Source organism: Adiantum capillus-veneris, chromosome 8, assembly GCF_014529385.1.
Source record: "Adiantum capillus-veneris isolate H3 chromosome 8, ASM1452938v2, whole genome shotgun sequence".
Classification (NCBI taxonomy): domain Eukaryota; kingdom Viridiplantae; phylum Streptophyta; class Polypodiopsida; order Polypodiales; family Pteridaceae; genus Adiantum; species Adiantum capillus-veneris.
In genome coordinates, this window is record NC_140938.1 from 139,091,158 (window position 1) to 139,115,368 (window position 24,211).

General features: G+C 40.9%; 1 pseudogene; it reads left to right on the plus strand.

The window, feature by feature from the left end:
• Positions 1-19,498: 19,498 nt before the first annotated feature.
• LOC147453047 (uncharacterized) lies at positions 19,499-21,795 on the plus strand (annotated as a pseudogene).
• The last annotated feature ends 2,416 nt before the right edge of the window (positions 21,796-24,211 follow it).

Consider the following 24,211-nt stretch of genomic DNA (forward strand, 5'->3'; position numbering starts at 1 on the left):
AGCATTTTTGTGAGATTACTTCGAGAACATACAGGGTGAACTTAATTGACGGTAGCAACATGAACATATTACTTAATTAACTTGGCATGAACAATACTTTTGCAAGAGAGAGAGTATTAGAGAACATGACAATAGTTGAGGACCGGATTTACTTGGAGCCACAGTCCCCCCTCCAAAAGGCATTTGTATTATCGATTCTCCCATCAAGACAAACTTGGTACAATACAATCTTTGTGTTCCTTGTGACCTTGGTGATGCTATGAAGATGGAAAGCTTCATGCTTCACGAGCATAACATAAACTTTGCAAAAAGCATTAACTATCCCAAGCCTCAGTCCCAAGGCCTCAAACACCTTCGAAGGTGGAGAGAGCTAGCGAGGAATGAGGGTACGGAAGAGGAACAAGAATCATTCATAGAAGAAAGAAATAGTTCCTCACTTATCATCGCTCTTCTTGCTTAGCATAGAATAATAGCATAGTAATGAAGATGAAGAAGATGGCAAGCTTAAACATTGAAGAATGGCTCTTGGTTGGATTTGCATTCCATAGCCAAGAGTGTTGGTGTAGACTCTCAACTTCTCCCACAAGCTTGGAGAAGAAGATGGAGCTCTTGCACTTTGCACTCCACACAATGAGAGAATGTGTGTGTGTGTGTGGGAGAGTATACCCCCCTCTCATGTTTGGTCCACACTTCTCTCTCTCTCTCTCTCTCTCTCTCTCTCTCTCATTATTTAATTATTTCATTTGGACATGTGTCCTCTTTTTCCTCTTTGAGAGAAAGAACTTAATTATTTATTTTTATGCATCTAAATTTTCATTGGACCCCTTTAAAACCTATCCAATAGGATTCAAGCACATCATGAGGGCCACATGTGGAGGATCATTTGAACATGTGTCTTTTATGCTTCTTAAGTCATTTGGTTTGAATTGAATACTTCAAGCACTTAGTCAATCAAGCATGGATACCATTGATGCCTCTTGAGAGTTCATCTTTGAATTGAACACTTCAAAAACCTTAGTCATTTAAAGCATAAAAATCACCTCAGGCTTTGGTCAAGGTTTCCACGAACACTTAGCAAGCCAACAAGCACCTCATGCTTGGGTAGGATTCCCAGGTCAGCCCAAGCTTGCCTAAGGTCAAAGGAATTTTTAACACTATATTTTGGAGGTCTTTAATGAAGCTAACCCTAAGGTCTTTTAAGCTCCATTAGATGCACGTTGCTCTTTGAGAGACTGCCTCCTTTTGGACCCCTATTGAGATGTAACCATCTCTCCTCTTCGTCCCTTGCTGAGGTAAATCTAGAAGCACTTATTGCACATTACTCTTTGGTAGACCGTTTCCTTTTGGACCCCTATTGAGATGCAACCAATTCTCTTTTTGGAGCAGCAGCCCTTTTTGCATTTGCTGTGAGATGGATATAACCTTTTTAATCTTTGGAAAAGATTCTTGTAAGTCTCAGCTATATTCATCGGCAACAAAGATATTCCCATATACTTTAAGTAGTAAGGGACTTTTGGATCTTCCCTCTTTAACCTCGAAAGGTGCTTTCCCCATAGAAGTATGTACAATGTCATTGTATCATACTCTATAAGAGGTAGGTACTTCTCTCATTGAGAACGTTGATCTACTTCCATGACATAGGCTTTTAGTGGATTCAAGAATCGTTAGATTAGTTATTTTATTTTGGTCATCCGTTTGTGGATGATAGGTCAAAAGAGAAATTTAATCTACTTCCTAGATTCTCAAAGAGACCCTTCTAGAAATTACTGGTCATTCTAGGATCTTTGTCCGACACTATGGATGTTGGTAAGCCATGATACTTGAAAATTTGAGATCTAAAGATGGTTGTCGTTTGATGTGCCTTAATAGTCTTTTTGACAAGCATAGAGTGTGTTTTCTTGCTAAGCCTGTCAACTGAAACAATCCAAGTTACTTCCCTCGATCAAATTTTAGTTTTTGGTATACCACGCATTTTAAAACATACTCCTGTATGTTTACTTTTCATGGTAGACCAACAAGAAGTACATTTCTACTCCTCAAAGAGTAGATTATGGAATCCCTCTTTGCCCCGCATAAGGAGAAGCATGGGATTCATACATGACTTTCTTATTGTATTGGTGAGTAATACATAGCCTATTGCCGTTTGGAAGATAACCATCCTTCAAGGTGAATGGTTCTTTTTTTCTTCCCTAATGCAAAGGTTTTAATTACCTACTCAAAGTCTTGGTCAGTAGCATACTCATCTATCATAAAAGATAGATCATTGTGAGTTGCTATAGACACCACATTTACCCTTGGCTGTTGTGAAAGTGCATCGACCACTTGATTCTGCTTGCCAGCAATGTGAGCAATATGAAATTTAAATTGCAAAAGAAAATTTTTCCACCTCATTTGTTTGTCGGAGAGCTTAGTTTGCTTCATGAATTTGTTGAGGCTTTGTGATCCATTCGTAGGATGAATGGAGCCCCCAAGAGATAGTGCTTCCATGTGTCTAGGACATGCATAAAAGCTAAAATCTCTTTTTCGTATATGTCCAAGACCCGTTCATTGGCATTAAGACTTTGGCTCTCATATGCTATGGCATGCCCTTCTTGAAGCAAAACTGCTCCAAGGCAATCACCACAAGCATCACATTGGACCTCAAATGGCTTTGAGAGATCCGGGAGCATTGGGAGGTAAGCTTCTCTTTGAGCTTGTCAAAAGAATTGTTTTTTAGCAGTCCATGAGTACGTAACGTTCTTCCTTGTTAAGTCATGCAACGGTCTTGCTATTTGAGAGAATTTTTCTATGAAGCATCTATAGTATGCACACATACTAATAAAGCCTCTTAGCTCATGTAGATTCCTTGGATTAAGCCATGCTTTTATTACCTCCAACTTCAATGGATTCATACATGTACCATCTTGAGAGATAATGTGACCGAAATATTGAATCTCTTGTAGGAAAAATTCACTTTTCTTTTGATTAATGAAAAGCTTATTCTCTCTCACAACTTGAAAGATTACATGGAGGTGTCACTTGTACTCAAGAGAATTTGAGTGGCCTGAAGATTTTTGTCCATCGTGAGTTTGAATGTGGCTCGAGCATTTGTCAGGCCAAAACTTGTAACTTATCAAATAGATCTTCTACCCGCGGTACGGGATTTTTTTTATAGTGATCCTATTTAGTGCTCTATAGTCAACACACATGTGATATGTGCCATCTTTCTTTTGCACTAAAACTATTGGTGAACATAATGGCGAGGAGTTAGGCCTCACCATCCCTTTTTCCACCAGTTCATGTAATTGCCTCATGATCTCCTCTTGTTGAGCTTGTGAAACTCAATAAGGAGGTTTATTAGGCGGTGAGCTTCCTAGTAGAAGCTCTATTGCATGGTCATCATCCCCTCATTTTGGAGGTATCTCACTAGGGATGTCATCAATGAAAACATCTTGGAATCCATTTAGGAAATTAAACAACTCTAATTCCTTTTGATTCCCTTTATTGCTACTTGTGAAAACATTAGAATCATTTACATATTCTCTAACAAAAATCATATACGCAAAATTAGAGCTTTTCATTGACTTATCAAAAGCAAACGCTTGTATTTACCAGGGATATGGTGTTCTCCAAATCATTAGCATCTATGTACATGCTCTTTTTCTTGTAGGTACAATAGATTCTCCTTTTAGGGAACTTCATGTTGGCAGCCATGCTGTTTAACCATGGTGCCCCTAGTATAACATCCTCATGTTGGAGAGGCGCGATGAAAAAGTCTTCTTTGTTAGACATGAAGCCTCAACTTCCCAATCAAGGGAGTAACGGAGGCTTTCTGTCCCTTGAAAGCTATGTCAGCACTTACAGTATCTTCCATCTCAAAAGCTTGAATGCCCAACTTTGTGGCCAACTCCATTGATATGAAGTTGTGAGTAGAGCCAGGGTCAAACAAGATGAAGGCATCATGTTCCCTTACCTTTCCCCAAGCATAGGAGAGGAATGAGCCTTTGCAATGAGTATCCTCTTTTGGAGCTTCAACCATGGAAGCTCTAGGAGTGTAATTGCGTACATTTCTTTTGGGGCAAGAACGATAACCATGTCCTTGCTCCCCACACTTAAAGCATTGATGGTCTTTATGAAAGGCCTCTAATTCTTCGGGGGAGAACTTATTTTTACCTTTGTAAGCTCCTTTCTTCTTGGCCTTGTTGTTGTTCGTGTTTGTGTTGCCTTGGGAAGAGTTTTGAGCATTGCTCTTTTCTTTAGCTTCATTTCGATCCTTGTTTTCCATGAGCTTGAAATTTCTTCTCACCCCTTGTTGCAAATTGATGCGGGAAGCAACCATGGTGTGGTGGATTACTTCGGTGATAGAACCAGGCCATTGGGAGTTGACATACTCGGCCATTTCTTCACGTAATCTCGCACAAAATTGTTGCTTTTGTTCGGTGAAGTCTATCCTTTGAAAGGCTGTAGCTTTGAGATGTAAATCCCAAAACTTGTCTACATACTTGTGGATAGATACGTTGAAGAGTAGCTTCAAACTTTGCCATTCAGTGAGCACTTTGTCCTTGGCATCGCTTGCAAGGAATTGCTTCATTATAGAAACTTGTAGAGTTTTCCATGTCTTTGGGGCTTCACTGTTTTCATGAAGGCTAGCCCACCATTGACAAGCAGATTTCTAAAAGTGCATAGCTACATGGTGTAGCTTGGAGGACTCCGTGAAGCGCTCGTCTCCAAAGGCCGCATCAAATTGTTGGATGAAGGCCAATACTTTGTCTGTGGCACCAAAGGTGCCATCATAGGTGAGAAAAGAGATACTCTTTCCTCCCTCTTTGAACTTCTTGGGCTTTTGTGATCTTCGCCATGCAGGGTATGATTTGCGATGTCCTCCCCTCTTGTATTCTCTAGGAGAATAGCCATAGATTTTGTCGGAAGAGGAGGAAGGTGAAGAAGAAGGAGAAGAGGGTGACCTCTTTCTTGCCTTTTTCTTCCTTTGTTCCAGTCTTCCCTTTCGGAGTGACGAGGAGAAGGCCTATGGGTTGACCGTTTCCTCTTGGGAGGAGTTGGCAACAATTTAGACCGCGAGAGAGGGGGAAAAGGGAACACACCCAGCACACAACACAATGCCTCACTATAGCCCACGGTATACACAACGTCCCTATCCACTAGAGTTCCCCTTCAAAACTCGACACTACTCGCAAGCAAACCACCGCATGCACACAACCATATGCACACACGCCTTGCAATGCACCAAACAGATCCAATCATTCCACTATACCCGACTCACAGCCTTCCACACGCACACAGCCTCTCTTTATCTCCCTTTGCATGACAAACCTCGGGGGGGCACACACGCCGACACACGTAGGAAAACACACGCACACTAGCAGAGAAGAGAAGGGGGAAGGGAGAAGGGGGAATGACGCCAAGAGACAGTCTTCTTGCATATAAAAAACCATGTACAATCGATTTACTGAGCCGGCATAGCCTTCGGTAAAAAAAAACCGTTATGGCAAAAGCTCCAAGAGCAAAAAAACTCAAATGGCCAAAAGCCTAAAATGGAAAAAAGCCCCTCAAAATTCACGTTTACATACTTTTATAGGGGGGCTATGTCCAAAAAAAGAAAAAATGTGAGCTCTCTAGCTCGTGCACTTCAAATTGAGCCCCTTTTAGAATTTTCCTTGCATTGCTAGCATTTGGCACACTCCTTTGGGAAACATTTGCATGGTGGACGACGCGCCATGTTGCTTGCTTGGAACTACACTCTAGGCTTGCCCGGCTTGCTCTTTGAACTCGTCTTTTCTCTCTTTCCCTCTTTCATTGCCCTTTGTGGCGGGACTGCCCCTTGGATGGCCTTTGACCCCTCTCGAACTGTCTCTCTCTCTCACTCACTTACCACTGGCATGGGACACACCCCGGATGGCCACCTGTCTGCTGTCGCGGGCCCCCCCCCCCCTATGCACTAGCGATATCCCTAGTGGGGGGAGCCCTTCTCCTCAAAACATTTTGGCCCATGAGGGCACGAGAACCGGGCCCAGTCGCGGACTGCCATGTCACCACACTGTGCCGCTCACCCAGAGCCATCGGATTCCATCATGCGCTAGCGCGCCACCAAACTTGCCAAAATCCCAGTGTCACGTGCCCCCGCAGGGCCGCGAGCACCACCAACACAGCGCCCCTAAGCGGGCCGCCATACTTACAAGCTCCAAGGGAATGTCTCTCACCCAAGTGATGCCTACAAGTGGTGCCACTCTTGGCCCTTATACACTGCGACTTTTGACCCCGTCAATGCATACGGGCTTTATCTCTGCCATGTGGCAGCTTACCATGAATTGCCCCTTTAAACACTAGAAAAGCACACCTAAAAAAAAACCCTTGATTGCCTCTTTTGATCTGACACAGCTTGTTCAATGGCCAAACCGCGAAGCGTGACAACAAAATCACATGATTGGCTCCTCACTCCTCCAGTTTTGTCTCACTTCAAGATTTTCCAAGACCCCGAACTGAGGCCACAAAAATGCTAGATTTCATCTGCAATCAATCACGAATAAATGCACCCCGACTTCCAACTGCTACAACTTTCCGCTCCGTGCTCCGTTTGACGAGTTGTCATTTCTCGTTAGCTCCATACACTACATATCACCTTCTCGAACTCTATCAAGGACCTAAAAACACTAGATGGCATGACTCCCCAAGCCGTCAGGTGGGCACCAACCCCGGAGCGGTCACTTTTTAGAATGTGTATGATATCACGTGAGTTAACCGGAGAGGATTATTAAAAGACAAAAATGCATACATACAGAGGGGGGTGGGGGTTTTTTAAATAGTCTCACAGTGTAAGTATAGTATGTATATTGGGGTATTATTAATTACCTCTTGAACGCACGTGATATAGGGGTCTTTTGATAAGTGACTGCCCCGGGGCACCAACCCGCCCCTCAGCAAAACTTTAAATGACCATAACCTGCAATCCATAGCTCCGATCTGCAATCTGAAAAGACGGGTAGGCTCCATAAATTGAGCACTACACGTCTATCCACTGATATCCACTTGGGCCACTTGTCCCCAGTTTCCCTGTCCGACGAGGATATGCAATGTAGTGCACCTTCAAACTTCAATATCTTGGGCTCCGTAGCTCAATTTGATGAGTCGTCTGGACCTGCTCCTTCGGCCTATAAACCACATTAGCCATACATCTCTGCTGCTACCTGCCTGCCCAAGATCTTTGTAGTTGCTCTAGCCCTTTGCCATGCTTCTACTAGACTGCACATACCTGCCTATGCCATCTTCTATGGTCGACCAACTTTGACTGCACCACCGCCGTCTTCGCGGAGCCACATCTTCAGAGGAACTTACGGATTCACTTCTTTCTCATTCTTTGGATTCCTCCTCTCTTATGGGAGAGAGTCTTCTTTTGGGAGTCTCATCAAGAGGCCTCCTAAACTCTCTCTCCTCTTGGAGAGAAAGGGAAATCTCATAAGCACGAAGTTGCTTGGTAACTTCAACTTGCAAAGTAGGGTTGCCCATAGCTTGATGCAACCTAGTAATAAGATAATTGATAAACATGGGGGCATCATCATTAGCACCTTCATGTGCAAAATCAAAGTTATCAATGTTCATTCTACTCTCTTGGTTATTGTTAGCCATGCTAATTATACTTATGTGTTTACTTAGTGTATCGTTTGGCAATTCAAAACCTTGTTTGCTACTCCTCTTAGCCTTTGAAAATAAGCACTTAAGTATCTACACCCACGGCTTGAATTGGTTAATTATAGAGAGTAGTGGAGTGGGTCTAACATAGCAGAATTGTCGAGTAATAGCTCCTTTCGGACTTCTTATGGCTCAATAATGGTAAAGCCGTACACAAGTCTAAAAAGACCCCATTATTAAGACCAAATCTCCCTAGGTGTGCACCATATCCCACATAGTGGGCTCAACAAAACCGATAATAGATCCCAGTCCCACTTACCCTAGTATAATTAACAAAATCAACCATTAATAGGCTACTTAAGGACCTCTCGTCTTAAGTAAGAAAAGAGAAACCAAATGCTCTCATACCAATGTAATGGAAATGGCCTATGAACTTTGAGAATAGCGGAATTAAGAGAATTAGAGTGAGCATTTTTGTGAGATTACTTCGAGAACATAGAGGGTGAACTTAATTGATGGTAGCAACATGAACATAGTACTTGATTAACTTGGCATGAACAATACTTTTGCAAGAAAGAGAAGAGAGTATTAGAGAACATGACAATAGTTGAGGACCGGATTTACTTGTAGCCGGTCCCCCCTCCAAAAGGCGTTTGTATTATAGATTCTCCCATCAAGACAAACTTGGTGCAATACAATCTTTGTGTTCCTTGTGACCTTGGTGATGCTATGAAGATGGAAAGCTTCATGCTTCACGAGCATAACATAAACTTTGCAAAAAGCATTAACTATCCCAAGCCTCGGTCCCAAGGCCTCAAACACCTTCGAAGGTGGAGAGAGCTAGCGAGGAATGAGGGTAGGAAAGAGAAAGAAGAATCATTCATAGGAGAAAGAAATAGTTCCTCACTTATCATCACTCTTCTTGCTTAGCATAGCATAATAGCATAGTAATGAAGATGAAGAAGATGGAAAGCTTAAGCATTGAAGAAATAGTTCCTCACTTATCATCACTCTTCTTGCTTAGCATAGCATAATAGCATAGTAATGAAGATGAAGAAGATGGAAAGCTTAAGCATTGAAGAATGGCTCTTGGTTGGATTTGCACACAAGCTTGGAGAAGGAGATGGAGCTCTTGCACTTTGCACTCCACACAATGAGAGAATGTGTGTGTGTGTGGGGGAGAGTATACCCCCCTCTCATGCTTGGTCCACACCACTCTCTCTCTCTCTCTCTCTCTCTCTCTCTCTCTCTCTCTCTCTCTCTCTCTCTCTCTCTCTCTCTCTCGTATTATTTAATTATTTCATTTGGACATGTGTCCTCTTTTTCCTCTTTGAGAGAAAGAACATAATTATTTATTTTTATGTATCTAAATTCTCATTGGACCCCTTTAAAACCTATCCAATAGGATTCAAGCACATCATGAGAGCCACATGTGGAGGATAATTTGAACATGTGTCTTTTATGCTTCTTAAGTCATTTGGTTTGAATTGAATACTTCAAGAACTTAGTCAATCAAGCATGGAAACCCTTGATGCCTCTTGAGAGTTTATCTTTGAATTGTACACTTCAAGAAACTTAGTCATTTTAAGTATCAAAATCACCTCAAACTTTGGGCAAGGTTCCCACACACACTTAGCAAGCCAACAAGCACCTCATGCTTAGGTAGGATTCCCACCTCAAGGTCAGCCCTAGCTTGCCTAAGGTAAAAGGACTTTTTAACACTAACTTTTGGAGGTCTTTAATGAAGCTAACCCTAAGGTCTTTTAAGCTCCATTAGATGCACGTTGCTCTTTGATAGACCACGTCCTTTTGGACCCCTATTGAGATGTAACCATCTCTCCTCTTGGTCCCTTGCTGAGATAAATCTAGAAGCACTTATTGCACATTGCTCTTTGGTAGACCGTCTCCTTTTGGACCCCTATTGAGATGCAACCAATTCTTCTTTTGGTCCCCTGTTGAGATAGTTCTAGAATCATATATCTATATCCTAACTCTTGTTCCCCTTTTATCTTTCCATATTAAATGATCAATTTAGCATGAAAAAATCATTTGTTAAAGTTAGATATTATATTTTATGACAGATACATGTGATCCTAGAGTCTACCCTTGGGTTTTGGCACGTTTCGGACGCGTTGGTCATATCAAAATTTTGAAATTCTGAGCACTAAATTTTCGCAGCATCCCAACAATCTCGACATATCAAGGTTTTGCAGTTTGATTCCTACAGTGTAGAGAGTGATGCGGTTTACATCTTTGGCTATGTATGGGACACTGTGGTGCTATTTGAGAGAGAATTCACCTTGTTTTTGCGAATGCAAGTGATACTTTGGGATGTGACTTTCGGATCGTTACACATCCGAATGCGTTTTCATGCGCATTGTTTGATTGTGTGGGGCATTGCAGAGAGCTTTTTTAGCACGGTTTTGTGCAGTTTCATGCTATGTATGCATTATGCGAATATAGTTTGAGCTAGCCATAGCTCGAAGGTAGCAGGTTTTCAGGTTTGCAATGTTTTTTGGACAAGTACACGTCCAAATAGCTACTCAGTCAGGAGTGAGCCAATTTTCCAAGCTTTTGGCATTGCATGTAGACCATTTGTGGATTTTGCTACTACTAAGACAATGTCTATTTTCATGCATATTTGGTGAGATTTTTTGAGTTTTTGCTCAGTTTCCGGGGGAAACTCTGCCGGATTTTTCTCAAGATTTCTTGCCATGGTTTCTACGTATCCATAGTTTTCTCTCTGATGGTATAGTGATCAGCATATTCCCACTTTGACAATGATCGAGTGTTTACTCTCACTTTTGACAGGTTTTGTCAATTTGGACACGGTTTGGTGTTCTTGTACCCACTCTCGTAGGAGTGAGGATTTGTGTATGCTTGTGTGGCTACAATACAGGCTAGTCATAGGTTTCATAGTTTTTTTGCAGATTTCTACAGGAAATTTCTCTTGTGGGACGCGTTTTGAGCTCGTTTGCTCTCTACTTGCATATATGGTTATGCTCTTTACGCTCGGTTGAACAGTTTGTCCCAGTTTATGCTTACAGAGTTTGTAGATTGTGGAGTTGTTTTATGCATATGTGAGCATCGGTTTTGATGCGATTGATCATGCTTTTGAGCATTGTGTAGTGGTCGAGTTACCTCCCACTTTGTTTGCCATAGTTTTGGCATGGATATAGAGATGCTTTAGGTTAGAGGCGGTTCTCGCTCACGATCGCGACTGACATGTTGGCACTACGGCCACGATGGGCATATTAGGTACCGTTGCTTCAGGCATATGAGGCAACGGAAGAGGCAGATGCACGGTGCTACTATGAGGACAGATGCTAGAGACTATGCATGTGACGGACATGTCACTTTTGAGTTTAGCTTGCCTTCATACAACTTTGTGTCTTGGGATAGCACATTGTCTACGCGTTTTCTACTAGAGGAGCATGTAGTTTTTCACGTGACGCCACATCGTGATTTATTTTTCTCTTTCTCTAGTGGGAGACTTGGTTGTGTGTAGTTTGATTATGGTTCAACATATGAAATAGAGGGTGTTGGAGATGTATGCATGTCTTTACCTAGCGGTGCATTGCTTACGCTACGAGATGTACGTTAAGTACCAGGACTTAGTTAGAGTCTCATTTTAGTGCATCAGTTGGAGAGTAGTGGACATTGTATACTCCTTGGAGAGCGGTCATTTCAGATGCATAGGGCATCACTGGTGATAGCCAGAGGTGCTAGGAGTGGTCTGGTATACCCTTTGCATATTTATGACACACAAGGCGGTGTAGCCTCTGTGTATTTGCATCCATGTTTGGAGCAAGAGACGAGACGCGTCTCTTTTGCGGATGTGTTGCATGGAGAGGAGATTGTGCATTTGTCTTGTGGTGATGGTCACGCAGACACTGGTATCTCTGGGGATGCACACCTTGGTCAGTCATCAGTTGAGGTGACGTCAATTGAGCCAGAGATCGATGCATTGTTCTATGATGTGTCTGATACGTTTGAGGGTGACAGTGTCCTTCAGACAGTTGTGTGTGATTACAGTAGTACTGATTTTTTGGTTTTGCAGTCATTCTTAGCAGATATGCCTTTGCCAGATGATGCTGACATGGTGATGCATAGTCAGGTGGTTTAGATGAGGATGCATATGGCACTGAGGTTGCTGGCAGGGATAGGTTGGCACATATAGTGCATATTTTGTCGGTTTTCAAGTCTCTCATGTCTGACCTTTTGGTCTCAAGACTTGATCTTGCTTATGTGGTTGGTGCATTTCCAATGGGAGTTGTCAGTCATGTGATGACTGACACTGGCATTGTGCATTGTGGAGCCATGTAGGTCATCACTCGATATCTACATGAGGAGTGTCATCGTAGCTCTAGCCCTTGTGGTAGGTTGCAGAGTGAGCCAGTGGGCATAGGTTGAGATCCATCTTCTCTCACCTCTTGTATATACTAGTTGTAGGCTAGTCTTCTCGCCACTTATCGGCACACAGCCTTTAGTGGGAGAATTTTCGATAAAGGCGGTGTGTCTCACCGTGCTTTGCCCGTGTCTGCCAGCCAGTGTCCGACCGCCCACATTTATCTCCTTATTCTTTATACATACAAAGAATAAGGAACTCTCACTCATTCTCACATAGTGCTCATATAGTGAGATTTGGGAGCTCCACCCACATCCTGTGTACTCTCTCTCTCTCCCCTTCTCACTCTCCGCACACGCATCGCATTCGCGCACTCACAATGGTCCCTCTCAAATCATGACCATTCACACTCCTAACCTTGCAATCAATATGCAAGTGATGGTAAACAATGGAATCCAAGCCAAGTGCCTCAAAAAATGATCAACTACCCTCCAAGTAAATAGAAGGATCTCACCAACAAACCAAAAACGCACAGAATCTGTGCACTATCATACAAAACAAATGTATGACTTTGACCACAAATAGATAAGCATAAGCATAAGAGACATTATATTTATTACCATAGATGATGAACCCATAATCTCTTTAACTCCATAGGGAGAATGATGCATAACTAAAACATGATGCCATATATCCAAGCCACTCACTCTCACATCTCGTTTAGTTCATCTAGATGCATTTCCTACAAGCGCAAGAAATAAGTAAGATTATAATTGTCTCAAATCACATGGCACTTACCCATAGCCGAGATCATAATCAGAGACCATCCCCTATCAAACATGGAAACTACAACCATAGATATTCCATAGTGAACATGGTCCTCAGTTGAGAACATTCCATGTATGATAGCAAACTATCCAATCAATGATCCACCGAATGGAGGGTCCAAAAAAACAAGGTCCGTTACCAACTTACACCTTTACCATTTCAGATATACTCTCCACTCTTAGAAAAAAATTCCTAACATGTGCATGAATTTGAGTCTTCATGGAGTTCTTTTTTCCACATGCTAAATCTTTTCTAATGGCCGCAAAATCTCCCATAATGACCAAACATTGATGGCTTGTTATCAAATGACATAAAGTCATAGTTATGGGTGTTGACAAATATGAATGTGCTTGTTCTCTTTTCCACATGAGTATTTCCTAGCTTCTCTATTATATCAAACAATGGTCTATCTCCAACCAAGACAAAACAAATAAACGTATTGTAACCATACTAGAGTTGCATTTTGAAGAGAGCCACAATAACATAAACAATATATTTGAAAATCATAGATAGCATAGATTGTGTGAGCTTGATTAATATCTTGCACATAAAAATATTTCTCCATAGTTGGCAAAGAGTGATCCTCATCATCCCTCTCCTTTCTCTATATGTGGTGATCTTCTTGCTTGGACTTTTCTCCTTCCACTAAGACAAATCTTATATGAAGCAACATCAATGAATCTAATAATAAAATTATTAACTATGTGACAACTAGCCTTACCATGAGCTTTTGCCAAATTTGCTTCTGCATTAAACTCTTGTTGCCCTTGAGAGAAAAGAGCAAGCTTCACCTTCTCTCTCTCTCTCTCTCTCTCTCTCTCTCTCTCTCTCTCTCTCTCTCTCTCTCTCTCTCTGAGTAGTCTCCACGAGTCATGTCGATCCATCAAGGGAAATTCTCAAGCTCCCACATGGAGAGAGATTGCATATGTGGAATATACATGGTGGTGGCCTCATTTAAGGTGGGCAACCATGGCTTGCAAAAGCGGCTAGAAGAACCAACAAATAGCCTTCCTCTTCCATGTATAGCATGAACCTGTGACATGACAATACAAGACCATTTAATTTATACAAAATCTTTTATGAATTCTAAAAACCAAGCCACCAGCTTGTATGTTTACATATCAATAGCACTACCAAGTATATCATTTTAGTTCCAAATATGGTCAAATTTACATTATTTTGGCATACATTTGAGTAGGATACTCCAATTCATTTTAAATAAGAAAATTTATTTATAAGATGGATTCAATGCAATCTAGACAATATATTTAAGTAATTATAATTTATTTTAAGGGGATAGATGGATGTGACAGCAGGGTTTATTTGCAATGACACACACACCGTCTCTCTAATACTTTCAATATTTGCACCTCCAATCCCCAAGATTATCCCAAAGAGGTTTATGTAGATTATGTGGCTACGATCAATAAGATAAGAAGAAATAATACCAAGTAACCAAGGGTGTGGCATCTTATTCTCCCTTGACAAAAAGATACCTGGCAAGACTTTTCTATAATGTATGTATTATTTGTTTTATCCTTTTTAATAATTAGCAGTATAGTGCAATAACATTCTCTTTTTGGTTTTTTACGTCCAAATAAATAATGAGCTACACAAGAAGTTGGATTCTATGCATGCTTCACGGGATGAGTTAAAACAAGTTGAGCTCTCAAAGGGCTCGATAATCTTATTGCAAAGTATAGTGACCATATTGGTAAGGTAGGTTCAGTATGCTTGGTGCATTTTCTATTCTCACTATGTTTATGTTATGTATACTATCTTGGATTGGGTTTTGTGCTTTCAGATTCTAAACATTGTGGACCCTAACCTTGGTGATAATTGGTGGAACAAGATACATGAATTGAGGTGGGATAGTGAGAGCTATGCAACTCTTGAAAAGCTCGACCTTTTTGCTATATGTTCCCTAGTCTCAATTGAAACAAAAAATCTTTGGTTTTCTTTGTTAGAATCTAAGGAAACTAAAACCTAGTATATGCATTGCCAAGAGGAGATTTGCTATCTAGCACGTATGCTTTAAAGACTTATGATTCTTACAACTTTATTGTTTAATTGTTTTGTATGTTGTGGTTGGTTGCAAAGAGAGGTTGTTCTTGAAAGGGTTATAGTTCATAATCATGATGTATGCATATTGAGTATTTTGTAGTTGGTTGCAAAGAGAAGCTATCCTTGAAAGAGTTTAGATAAAATCTATGGTTGTCTTTATTAGAATCTAGTAAGGCAACTAAAAGACGGTATATGCATTGCCAAGAGGAGATTTTCTATTTAAACGGTATGCTTTGAAGACTTATGGTTTTTACCACTTGATTGTTCAAAAAAAAAAAATGTTGTGGTTGGTTGCAAAGAGAGGTTGTCTTGAAATGGTTATAGTTCATAATCATGATGTATGCATATTGAGTATTTTGTAGCTGGTTGCAAAGAGAACCTATCCTTGAAAGAGTTTAGTTCATGCTCATGATGTAAAGAATTTTTCAAGTTAGCTTGACTTTTTAGTTTTGCCTGAGGAATATTCTTTGTAAATAAATTATGAGGACATTAGAATGGAGAAAAAGAAAGTCTTTAATTTTTACCATAGTTCGGCTAGAGAGTAGAGAGAAGAATTTGGAGTTGAAATCTCTACGGAAATTTGATTGGGTCTATCTAGATGCCAAAAGAGTTGTGTATTGGTGATCTTTGGTGAATGTGGTTATGGATGGTGATTCAAAAGACATATGTGATAAGAATGTTACTAATTGGATAGAATTTACTTCCGAGGCTCCAATTGGGTCTTGAATAACTTAGACGTGGAAAAAAATGTTTTACTTTTACACACTTTTGTGATTTTGGGGGTTTATGCTCAAGTGCCACAAAAAATGCTAAGAACAACAAATTTATGGTTGGTAGACTAGATCTAGAGTTGAGGTTGAGGGCAAGTGTTTAGGACCATGTCAGATGTTCTTTAGACACAATCGGGTCCAAAATTTCCTTGCTTGACATGCATCGTGAATGTGGTGTACTTTTGAAGACACAAAAAGCTCTTCAGAAGTGAAGGGCTTGAGGGCCTAGAACATTCATATACCTCTTCAAAAATCCCAAAAGATGCTAAACCTCCACATTCATACTTCCATAATTTGGACTCTTTCACCTCCTCCTAGAATTTTGAAGTTACTCTTTCTAAAAAGGGATTAATAATAGTATTGACTAATTTGATAATAATTTGCTCATACAAGATTGGATTGCAAATTTCTTTAAATCAAAATTTAACTATTTTCAAGTTCTACAACTTTTTCGAGAAGTCAAAAGATAATTCTAAGATTACAAAGGTCATCTGACGGGATTACCAGAGAGTATCTAAAATTTTAGGGACCTCTACTAGTATTCTATATACTACTATACTTTGAAGCTTCTTCTTGTCAATCTCATAACCAAAGCCCTATGCATTCCACTACTTTTGTCTACAATATACTTGTATTGGTTCATTGATGCATTGAACAAGAGGAGAATGACATTTGATGATCAAGGAAGGTTATGGAGATCTTAGCCTCCACAGTCCTATGTATACTCAACCTTCTCTTTATTTTAAAGAGCTTTAAGAGCATGAGTACGCTTTAATGAAAATCCTTTTGAGGGGGGTCGGTCTTATGAAATTGGGCCCTCAATCTTGTGTCATCTCAGGTTAATAATCTTCTTCTTAATTTTGGTTATAAGTATGCTAGTTTGAATATGTATGTGGAAATGATGCTTGGTTAATATATATAATAAGGTGAAATTAGTCCTTAAAAAAGCTAAAGCTTATTAACATTTCATGCATCATAAAAGGTGACATCATGGGGTGAAACCTCACCATATACAACATCATCCTAAGCAAAAAGCTACACATGCTATCACATGGAATGTCACATCGATTATGCCACAGAAGCTACGACTTGGCAAGGGATGGTGTACACCTTGAGTTGGTGGCTTTATGTGACTAGGCAGGTGATCTCATTTACAAATGGGCTAGAGTTTATGTATGTGTGTACAATTGTATCAAGATATTTGTGATCTTAGATCTGGAGAGCTACTAAATCCCATACCATGTGTTATGTGTATTGCTAGAAAGAAATGGAATACAATGTGATAGAGGAGAGACACAAGCCTCAAGAAAAAGATGCATGCATGCTTGCATCAAATATGCATGAAAGGGCTTACCAACAAGAGTTGCAACATCCAAAAATACATCAAAAGTGTAGGGGATTCATAAGAGCTTACTTACCATGCTTAGGTTGTGCATTGGAACCCGCAAGCTTGGAGCCCACCAGCTTGAGGCATGCCATATAGAGCTTGCAAAATCACATGGGATGCTTGTTTATGTAGAAGAAGGAAGGAAACATGAAGGATCCTTAGCATTTTAAGATTAAAAATTTCCTAAGGTTGTAGTCCAACAATGCTTAATTTCTCCAAGTCTTAGCATTCCAAAGGTTCAAGATTCCCATATTTCTTCCAAGCTTCACCTTTCAATTTCTTACATAGAAATCTTAATTTACTAAGGTTGAAGTAGATTGCAACCTTTGCAAGCCCAAAGCCTCCAAGACTTTGCTAGAATTGATCTCCCCAAAAGCTTCCCAGAACTTGTAGATTGTTGATTTTTTGTTTTGCTTTCACCTTGGACATTAGCTATGGAGTAGGCTAGTTGTACGTGCGTTGGAAGCGAGGAAGGAAACCGCCTTGCTATTGTGAGGGAGGTAGTGTGGGAAGAAGAAGAGGAAGAGTAATTGGGGGAAACAACACACTAAAAGGAGAGTGTGTGTATCCTTTTTGTGTATAAACACTTGAAGGTAAAGTTAGTGAGTTAGTGATGTAGGGATAGTCACGGGTGGGTAGCCATCACTTGTCGTTTACCCCAATGCTCCCTCCCTCCCTCTCTAAGTATGTTGAAGAGGTCAACCTTGTATGCGACCTCTCAAAAGATAAAGTTGAGAGCATCAAGTTTCAAGTCAACTCACAACTAATCTTGCGGCCTTGACACTTGATCAAATGACATGGCATGTGCATCTTCAACTGTAATTATGAAAGCATGCATAAATGATACTAATCGAGTGAGTGCCTTCACTACCAATGTAGGAGCAGCGAGCTCCACCCTAACAATGTCATGTGGTACTGAGGCCTTGGCCCTAATCATCCAAAAAATCATAGACACCAAGGGCCTTTCCATACATCTCCATCCATTAATGTGCCATTTGACTACGTGAGTTCTCACCTTGTAAGTTGTTGATAGGGAAGTTCCAACAAATTTTTTTGTAACCATCAGCGCGTGTGGGAAGGAAGTTTTGGAATTTCCAAGTGAGTTCTCACCTTGTAAGTACTTGTTGTTATGAAAGTACCAACAAAGTTTTTTGTAACCATCAATGTGTGGGAAGGAAGTAGGGAGAACTTATACATATTCGTATTTGCAATTTTACATTATCCTGGGAACAACTTTCCCATTGAGGAGTGGGTGGCAACCATTGAATGCAAACCACGATCCTTGAAGGACTTACATCATGAAAGATCAACCAATTGAGGGCAGGTTCAGATTGCGCAAAGGTAGCCAACCCGTCCGCACCTTTTCCACAGATCTACATTCACACAGTTAGCGAAGCCCTTTCCAAATTGTAGTTGCCACCATGGCGTCAATGAGAAAAACAATAGATTGCGGATCCTCCGTGCCAAGAGCTGAGCAATAGAAGCTCTGCATTTCACACTAAAAAGAGAGCACAAGCCTTACATTTTTGGGGTGAGGAGGTCTCCCATAGAGGTGGTAGGTCCCAAAACTCTTTCCTCCTTTTTGGACGAATGGAAGGATGCGAGAACGACTCCACAACCCTTTGTTTTTGGCCTGCCCAAAGGGCAAAGGCTATAGAGATGCCTTCTCTTTTTGCAGACTAAGATAGAAAAAAAGGTTGAGTTTTATTTTCAAGCATTTTTTGATAGGCCAAAAATATTGATCGGTTGAAATAAGATAGTGGGCACTCATTTAAATGAAGAGTGTGTAAATCTAATGATGGCCTGGTGTTTTTGATGTGGGGGCACACATTGGTTGAGAGCGTGAATGGGGACGAGGCTACATGTAGTTGTGTGTGTATCCAGCCTTGGGCCACATCAATCCTTTGCTACACCTTTCCACCCTTTTAATTCAACAGGGCGTCCACATCACATTTGTCACCACACAATTCTTTTGCGATCGCCTTAGACAACTACAAACAGGGTCACGAGGAGTCGCAGAGGGTGAGGGGGAGAATCAACAGCAAAGCAGGGCCAGGAAACGATTGTAGTCACAGAGGATGCATTAGCAACAAGACATCTACCCAACAATGGAGGAGGAAGAGGAGAATAAAAGGAAGAGGAGGTTGAAGGTTTAGAGAGACTCATCTGCCTTGAAGGTCTTCATGATGGCATGCCCTCTAAATTCGATCACATCTCTTTATCCATAGAGTTGGTAAGAGTTGTGGACCCGCATTTGAGAAGCTTCTGTGTTGTGTGCTGCAGTCGACCTCCGTTGCTCCCTCTTTGCTAATCACTTCAGATGCCGTTTCTCCGCGGGACCCAGGATGTGGCTCGGACTCTACATATGCCTCGAGTTATCTTCTGGCCTCAGTCAGTCGTCATCTTTACGATCTTCGGACACACCAACCACCTCCTTAAGTAAGGGTTTAACCCCTTTACAGGTAGTCTTCTACTGATATGCCCCTCTTCACGGAGAAATGTGGATGCTTAGGAGACTATGTTTCTAGCTCTTACTCAGAGATGATAAAGATTGCAATGGGGCTTATAACTCTTGTGCATGTTAGCCACAGCTTCGACCACAACTCACTAGCATCAGATGGACCGCGAATTCCTTGTCATTTAGAGGAGGCTGAGAATGAATTTATGTGAACCGCGGTGGTTGATTCACTCTTAAGTTTCTTGTCATTGGCTCCATCATGACCGCCCATGCATTTAGAAGGCCTCCACTTTCATGTTTGAGCTTCCTTTTAGCTCCATTTGGTCATCTCATGACATTGAAGGTCTATACAGAGTGTTGTTGTTTCGATTAATGAACTAGGTTTCCAGTTCATAGTGAGGCAAAGAATACAAAGAGTATCGAAATTGTGGTCTAATGTGAAATTGGTTTTGCCATGTTATTGCACTCCTTCCAGGTTGTATATAATTTTCTTTCTTATTTTCCTTTCTGACAATCTTGAGACTGCCCCAACTCCAGTAATAGATTTTCTTCTAGGATTGTCATCCTTCCCTACCAGTCATTGTCCTCACCATGTCAAATCCATTGAGGGACAAGACCGGAGGTTTCTTTTGCATAAAAATCTTACTAAGCAGTTTCAACAATTTAGAGAGGCATCATGCATCTTCATCAATTCTCATGAAAGCTTGGAATGTCTTCCCATCAAGGTCTTGCAAAGTAAGATAGAGATTCCTGTGTGGCTAGTTGGCCCTCTTGTTTCACTACCTTACACGAAAGGAAAGCCATCTGAATTGGTGCCTGCAGAAGATTTTGAGGATGTATTGGAATGGCTGAACACAAAGGCTAACTCATCTGTATGGTACACATGCTTAGGAAGTGTGGTGTCGTGGGCAAAGCGACCGGTGGAGGAGGTGGGTTTAGGGCTCATGGAAAAGCAACATGCATTTTTGGTGGTGCGACCATGAAAAATGAGGCAAGTTCTTCCACATGGATTTCTGAAGCTTTGGAAAGTAGTGAAGTTTGTGCCACAGGTCCAGGTTCTTGGGCATCCTGCAATAGGAGGGACACTCAAAAACTTGAGCATGGGTGTTCCTATTCTGGCATGGCCTCATTTTCTTAACCAGTTTACCAATTGCTGGTATGTGGTCAATGTGTGGAAAGTGGGGGTGGAGCTGGGTCTGGTAAGAACAGGGGATGTAGAAGAAGCTTTTGCCAATTTGCATGAGTGACCACATTGTTGATGGATGTGGAAAATGGGCAGCTGTTGAGATCAAGAGCTTCACTTCTTAAACAAAGACTACAAGAGTGTGTACACCATCGTAGCGCAAGTAGAAGTCTTGAAGTCATTCTCCCTGATCTTGTAGCTGAGAGAATCACTACATAAAGCTATTAGTGGCTAGCATTGTTGATAAAAAATGAAACTCGTGTTTTTGAGTGTCCCTAGGAACATTTTTTCGGGGGGTGCACTATGTAATCATGTTAATATATAACGTGAGTTCGAAAGGAGGGGTTTTAAAATGCAAAAATTTCAGGAAATTTAACAGAGATACATTAAAATAAGGGGTTTTTATATTCAATTTTGGAAACATTTTCTAAAATAAGGGGTCATTTATTCATTCACACATGTTAAAAGAGGGATTTTTTTAATACCCCGCGAACGCACGTTATACAGGGGGTAGTGAACGGTGAACCCCCCGAGAATATTTTGGGCGGAAAGCTATGAGCTTCAAGTTTTTTTCACTGAACACGCAGGTGAAAAGCATTGTTTTTTTCATCGAACATGTGGGTGAAAAGAGCTGCCAAATGCCTCAAATTTACATATGCTACCAAGATTTCACTGAAACGAGGATGTTCGAGTTGTCGTTACCAAAAAAATGGGTATTATCTAGTGCTTCTGGAGGGTTTTTACTTCGTAATGTTACAGGCAAGCTAGATCGTTCGTCTGGTCAAATCCTATTGCTCGTGTGCACATTCAACAGATAAGACATGAACAGCTTGTGTAAGTGCATGTTTGTTAGTAAATTCACCTTGCGGAGGTTTGTAGCTAAGTTTTACTTCCTTGATTGTGACAGGAAAGGTGGGTTGGTGAAATAGTTTTCTTGGAGCTCTAGCTGGAAGATGGAGACAACAGGTCTTGGTTTACTAAACGTACTAATATGTGTTTTATGTGCGGAAAGAAATGATTGTTGGGGCTCTTACTCCTTCATGGACTTGCGCTTGTATGTGCGTGTACCTACTTATATGCATACCCAACTACACCTTTATCGTGTACATACAAAGAGCACGGATATGGATATGATATGTTATATAGCTTTTATAGGATCAAGTAAAGAAAACAGCATTTATGTGCATGTACAGATGCCTTCCGATATGACTCTTGGGATCAGAAGACAAGCAGATTTCATTCAGTCAAAGTTTTGTAAGTTGTGAATAGTTAGATATTCTGCAATTTATCAAATCTACACATATCTATATGCCTTGTAAACTACCGGTTTGGTTGATTAGTCATCTTGATGGAACACTTTGATTTGTTTAAAACAGAAATTGCTAGGCTTCATTGTGGTCATTAAGTAGTCTAGCTTGCATTTTAAGAGATATGGTACAAAGTCGATATGCATATTTGTATTGAACTTGAGCATGTTCGTATATCCTTTTGAAGGTTATCGTTCGAGTACCAATTGAGCTCTTTCAATTGAAATTTGTTTAGTCCTCGAGTACGCTGAGTTTATGGAACTATGACATCATGTTATTATGAGTCCTAAATGTGTGGCAGCATCAAACCTTCCTTGGCATCAATGTGTTATGAGGGTATGCCATTGGTATGTTATGCATGATCTCAGCATTTGGAATGTCTACTACAACGTGCATGTACACAATTGTATTTTTTTACATGTGGAAATCAGTTGAAGAACATGCAAAAAAATTGAAGTGCATGCATGTAATTATTTTTCTTGAGAAGGATAGGCAGTGTGCACAACAATTATGTAAGAAACTTGGGATATTTGCAGTCATTGCTAAGTGAATTCTAGCACCAACATGTCTCTAGTTATTTGAGTGCCTTGAGATTTGTGGGAGTCTTTCTTGGTGATAAGTTGCGATGGATGATTCAGTTTTTAAATCTTGGCTTTGGTGGCAACTATAGGGAGATTGGTGCAACTGAGGTGGAGGTTGAGGTCAATGTTATTGGCAGTGCAGATAGTGGGGTAATGATAGTTAGAGGAAAGAGTGTTTGCACTTGTCAAACACTTGTGGCATGTAAATGCTCCTTTTTTTTTTTGCAATCCAATGAGCTAGTTTTATGGGATTGCTATGGTTCAACCCTTGTAACATGGAATTGGTTTCTTATTGCAGCGTGAAATGATTTAAGAGTTAAATTGGATGGGCATCTATAATTTTCGGAATGAGATTTTGTGCAAATATATGACGAAGTATGTGCAGCTATCAAGAAGCCACATGTTCAAAGGTTGATCTTTTTACCTTGATTGCTTAATAGACTCAAAGAATGGAGCTCTCTCAAACTTCACGTCCAAAAAAAAAAAAAAAAAGCATTTCCACATGTAAGCCTGAAACAACTATTAACCATTGAAATAAAAATGTTCTGAGGTGAAGCAATGAGTCGCATGTTGTAGGTGCTAGATGAGTTAGGGTGATCTTAAGCATGGCCTTCTAACTGGCAAGCCATTGGTGAGATGGTGAAGCAGTAAATACATAAACTAATCGGAAATCTTGATGACACTTGAACTTTTAAACAATGGTCCATGGGACATGGAGTGGCAGAGCTCCACTCCTAGATGCATTCCCCCCAAAGTTTGAGCCTCTTAGATAAGATAGTGGGCACTCATTGTTGCAAAAGCTTGTCAAGAAAATGATGAAAAAAATTTGAATTGTTTTTTTATTAATACTTATTTTTATTGGCGTGTCCAAAGGACAAAGGCCATAGAGATAGCTTCCCTTTTTTCTTGGCTAAAAATAAAAATTTAAAATAATATTTTCTTGGCTTTTGCTACAATTTTTTAGTTTTCCATCGGTAGGAAATGAGAATTGTCCTTGGCATCGTTATGCATTGATACGCAATCTGGCTTCTCTAAAATCATGAAACAACAGTGACATCATAAAAAGCATAGTGATCAAGCACCTACAAGTTACCGCTTGAAATCTTGAAACAACATATCCACATGTCCATTGGGACTCCAGAGATCGCGGGTCTGCTTCTCATTCCATACAACTTGTTGTGCCCTCGCATCCCTTCCTCAACCATGTTTGCATTGACCCCCTAGGCCGGTGCAACAAAGTACTAGCTCTAGGGGAGGACGTGTCCTTGCTTCTCCTCTTGGTCAAGAGCAAGAGAGAGCGTGTTTCTTCCTCTCCTCCTCCTCCGAGCTCTCCCCGCCTCTATTCACGTTGCCATCCTTCATGCCATAATCCTTCCTCTCTTGCCCTCCCATTCATGCTCTTTCCCTTCACGTTATGCTTTGATTTATGCCCTTTCTCGTCATGCAAAAAACAAGCCCCTCCTATCTTTCGGCTTAAAAAAAATCCCCCCCCTATTGCTTGTCACGGCGGCGTGACAAGCCCCCTGCTGATGTGGCAGGCCGAGGGTCAGACCAACACCAAATCCGTCGGGACCAAGGTCAAAATGTTTTGCGCTGACCAGCTGAGCAATTCTCGCTTCTTTGGCAATTCTCGCTTCTTTGGCGTGCTCGTTGGAGCTCTTC